This window comes from Rhinoderma darwinii, chromosome 3, assembly GCF_050947455.1.
Source record: "Rhinoderma darwinii isolate aRhiDar2 chromosome 3, aRhiDar2.hap1, whole genome shotgun sequence".
NCBI lineage: Eukaryota > Metazoa > Chordata > Amphibia > Anura > Rhinodermatidae > Rhinoderma > Rhinoderma darwinii.
The window spans coordinates 410795206-410799701 of NC_134689.1; the positions used below are offsets into that span (position 1 = coordinate 410795206).

At 46.7% G+C, this 4496-nt stretch overlaps 1 non-coding gene across 1 annotated transcript; it reads right to left on the bottom strand.

The window, feature by feature from the left end:
• Positions 1–4071: 4071 nt before the first annotated feature.
• TRNAW-CCA (transfer RNA tryptophan (anticodon CCA)) lies at positions 4072–4143 on the bottom strand. The gene has a single exon. It is a non-coding gene; the product is annotated as a tRNA-Trp (tRNA).
• Between the last annotated feature and the right edge of the window lie 353 nt (positions 4144–4496).

Consider the following 4496-nt stretch of genomic DNA (forward strand, 5'->3'; position numbering starts at 1 on the left):
AGAGTGGCGCCACTTCCTGGAGGGGGCTAGGCACCAGGTAACGGTCCTTACCGACCACAAGAATCTGGTTTTCCTATAATCTGCCCGGAGGCTAAACCCGAGACAAGCTCGATGAGCGTTATTTTTTACCAGATTCAATTTTTGGGTTACCTATAGGGCTGGGTCTAAAAATATTAAGGCTGATGCACTGTCGCGTAGCTTCATGGCCAGCCCTCCTTCGGAGGAAGATCCTGCTTGTATTTTGCCTCCAGGTATAATCATTTCCTCGATCGATTCTGATTTAGTCTCTGAAATTGCTGCTGATCAAGGTTCAGCTCCCGGGAACCTTCCTGAGAACAAGCTGTTTGTTCCCCTGCAATTCCGGCTAAGGGTACTTAGGGAAAATCATGACTCCGCACTATCTGGTCATCCAGGCATCCTGGGTACCAAACACCTCATTACTAGAAACTATTGGTGGCCTGGGTTGCCTAAAGACGTTAAGGCCTACGTCGCCGCTTGTGAGGTTTGTGCTAGGTCCAAGACTCCCAGGTCCCGACCAGCGGGCTTACTGCGTTCGTTGCCCATTCCCCAGAGACCTTGGACACATATCTCCATGGATTTTATCACCGATTTGCCTCCATCCCAAGGCAAGTCGGTGGTGTGGGTGGTAGTGGACCGCTTCAGTAAGATGTGCCACTTTGTGCCCCTCAAGAAACTACCCAACGCCAAGACGTTGGCTACCTTGTTTGTCAAACACATCCTGCGTCTCCATGGGGTCCCTGTCAATATTGTTTCGGACAGAGGGGTACAATTTGTTTCATTGTTTTGGAGAGCCTTCTGTATGAAGTTGGAGATTGATCTGTCCTTCTCCTCTGCCTTCCATCCTGAAACCAAAGGCCAAACTGAGAGGACTAATCAATCTCTAGAACAATATTTAAGGTGTTTTGTCTCTGACTGTCAATATGATTGGGTCTCATTCATTCCCCTCGCCGAATTTTCCCTTAATAACCGGGTCAGTAACTCGTCAGGGGTCTCCCCCTTTTTCTGTAATTTTGGGTTTAATCCACGGTTCTCCTCCGTTTCACCTGGTAGTTCCAACAATCCCGAGGTAGAGGTCGTTCATCGGGAACTGTGCACAGTCTGGGCCCAGGTTCAGAAGAACCTAGAGGCGTCCCAGAGCGTACAAAAAACTCAGGCTGATAGAAAACGTTCTGCTAACCCCCTGTTTATGGTCGGGGATCTGGTGTGGTTGTTGTCTAGGAACTTGCGTCTCAAGATTCCGTCCAAGAAGTTTGCTCCCCGGTTTATTGGGCCGTATAAGGTCATTGAGGTCCTCAATCCTGTCTCCTTCCGGCTGGAGTTACACCCCGTCTTTTCGTATACACGACGTGTTTCATGCCTCCCTCCTTAAACGCTGCTCCCCGTCCTTGGCTCCCTCGAGGAGACCTCCTGTTCCCGTCCTCACCCCTGAGGGGGTGGAATTCGAGGTGGCCAAGATTGTGGACAGCAAGATGGTCCAAGGCTCCCTCCAGTACCTGGTCCATTGGAGAGGATACGGGCCCGAGGAGAGGACTTGGGTACCCGCCCGGGATGTTCACGCTGGGGTATAGGTCAGGAGGTTCCACCTGCGTTTCCTCAGTAAGCCAGGTCCACTTAGAAAGGGTCCGGTGGCCCCTCATAAAAGGGGGGGGGGTACTGTAAAGGATCTGCCAGGCACAGCTTCGGGGTTAACTCCCATAATTAATCAGTCAGCACCTGAATCTACATCCCTGAGACTGACTCCAGCTTCCACCACTCAGGCTGGCAGGCTTAGGAGTGGGAGAGCCTATCGCAACCTGGCCAGACTCAGCTAGCTCCTGCCCTCGGTCTATTTAAGCCTGCCCTTCCTGTCCCTCGGTGCTTGTAATTCTTTTCGTGTGGTTTCCTGGCCCAGCTACAGCTCCTTCTATTTTGATCCTGCTCCATACAGACCCTGGCTTACTGACTACTCTTCTGCTCTTCGTTTGGTACCTCGCACACTCCTGGCTTGACTTGGCTCGTTCACCACTCTGGTTGCTCACGGTGTTGCCGTGGGCAACTGCCCCTTTCCCTTGCTTGTATTCCCTTGTATGTTTGTCGTGTTTGTCGTGCACTTACTGAGCGCAGGGACCGCCGCCCAGTTGTACCCCGTCGCCTAGGGCGGGTCGTTGCAAGTAGGCAGGGACAGAGTGGCGGGTAGACTAGGGCTCACTTGTCCATTTCCCTACCCCCCGTCATTACAGCGGCATTCCCATCCTGTACTGTGTATTAAGGTGCGCGCGCGCTCGTCCCCAATCTTAAAGGGCCAGCGCACGCACTTACTTAAGTTTCTGTAACCTATCCCCAGATCATCCTGGACTATAAAAAGGGCTCCGCCCTGTCTCTCCTTGCCTGAGCATTGTTGTTGTCTACCCATGTTCGTATTGCAAATGGTCTCTAAGTTGTATCCTGCTCCCAGTGTTCCTGTATTCCATATCCTGTATCCCTGCTGTGTTTGGTCCCGAGCCTTATCTAGTGTTGGAGTCGTGTTGTGCCATCTGCTATGCCTGCTATCATACACCACGTCTGGTGTCATCTGACACGTCAAGCTCCATCTGTGCCAAAGCCTCTGCTACTGTCAGAACTCTTACAGGTACCCTTGTGCTAAGGACTTTGCATATACTTTGTATAGACTGTGATTTGGCTAGCTGCCACTCCGCAACGGCGGAGCGGTCTAGTGGGTCACACATACCGCTAGATCATGGCAAACTCCACCTCCTATTCTAACATGGAGGATGGGAGTATTTTTTTCTTTATTACCCCTGGGGCACGGCTTCAACTGGGGTTTTAGGCTGTTTGCAATGATTTTAATGGTCACAGGGGCCACAGGCCTATGTCTGTTTACCCTGGGCCCAGATGGAGGACAGGACCGGCCCTCAATATTTCCTGAGGTGTGGGGGTCCTCCTCCCAGTGCAATCCCCATAGAGTACAGCACACAGAATATTTAGAGTATCATAAGTAAATTCAATCTGTCCATCAGGCTTATATTGGGTGACGGCTTGAATTGCTACAAGGATGTCACCGCCCGTAAGATTTACTGGACAGGAATCTGACACCATAAACAAGGCAAGAAGCTCTTGTGAATGCTGTAATCTTATTTGCATTTTTATTTAGTCAATTATATTATTAATATGTTTTTGCATATCTGTGTGCATATGTAACGTATATATCATCACTAAATAGAAAGGATACTTTTCAAAGGCGTAGCTAGGGGTTAAGAACAGGGGGGGGGGACATATCTGAGTGGGCACCAACCCAGTGGCCCCCCCTAACGCATGTTTACAACTAATAGACACATTCTAATTATATACCAGCCATCATCCCTAATATAAATAGATATATAAAGCCTAGAATTATCGTGCCATCTTGCCGTTAGCGTTAAATGCTTCCAAGTAAATAACGGGACGCTGAGAGTGAGATTTTTACTCGATAAGGAAATCCTCTAAAAGCATTTTTCTTTCTTTAACTAAATTGGATTTAAGGGCCATGCGATTTTACAAAGAAATTGAGTATGAGTAGAAATCAAAAATACCATTCAAGGTGAAGATGGATAACAAGAAAGGCTATTGAGTTTTCTTCAACATTTCTTAGGTGCCATCTATTTACTATGTACAAATATAGTCAATGTAGGGTACAATTTTTTTTATTTATTATTTTATTTTTAAAGCCAGGGTTGTAACCAGAACAAGGGGGCATCAAGTACGTAGAGAGGAAAAAAAATTCACCATCATCACAGACTGAGATTCTTTACTGTAAGAGCAGTGAGACTTTGGAACTCTCTGCCAAAGTATTTTGTGATGGTTGATTTGTTGAATGACTTAAGAGGAACCTGGATGTCTTTCTTCATACAACAGCAACATTTTCCCTTTTTTCATTCTAATAACAAAAACTGCGCAGATATTGCCGCCTTAAAAAAGGAGAAGTCCTAAAAAGTTGACTTCAAGGTGAGTCCTAATTCTCTTATCAAAGGAATTGGAACTAGATGGATGAAAATTAGCATTCTGTACTCTCATTATGATGCCCAAAGCAACAGCTGACCCTGACGTGATTTGAACACTCAACCTTCTGATCTGGAGTCAGACGCGCTACCGTTGCGCCACAAGGTCATTAGATGATGGATTTGTTGACCCTGTTCAGAACCAATGTCTTGTTGACAAAATGCTGATTACCTGCTCATTCTGATTGATTGAAGAAACCGGTTTTAAAAGAAACCAATTTTAACCAGACTCCAAAAGCCTAGAAACATCGTGCCATCTTGCCATTAGCGTTAAATGCTTCCAAGTAAATAATGGGACGCTGAGAGTGAGATTTTTACTCGATGAATCCTCTGTAAGCATTTTACTTTCTTTAACTAAATTGGATTTAAGGGCCTTGCGATTTCACAAAGAAATTGAGTATGAGTAGAAATCAAAAATACCATTCAAGGTGAAGATGGATAAAAAGAAAGGCTATTGAGTTT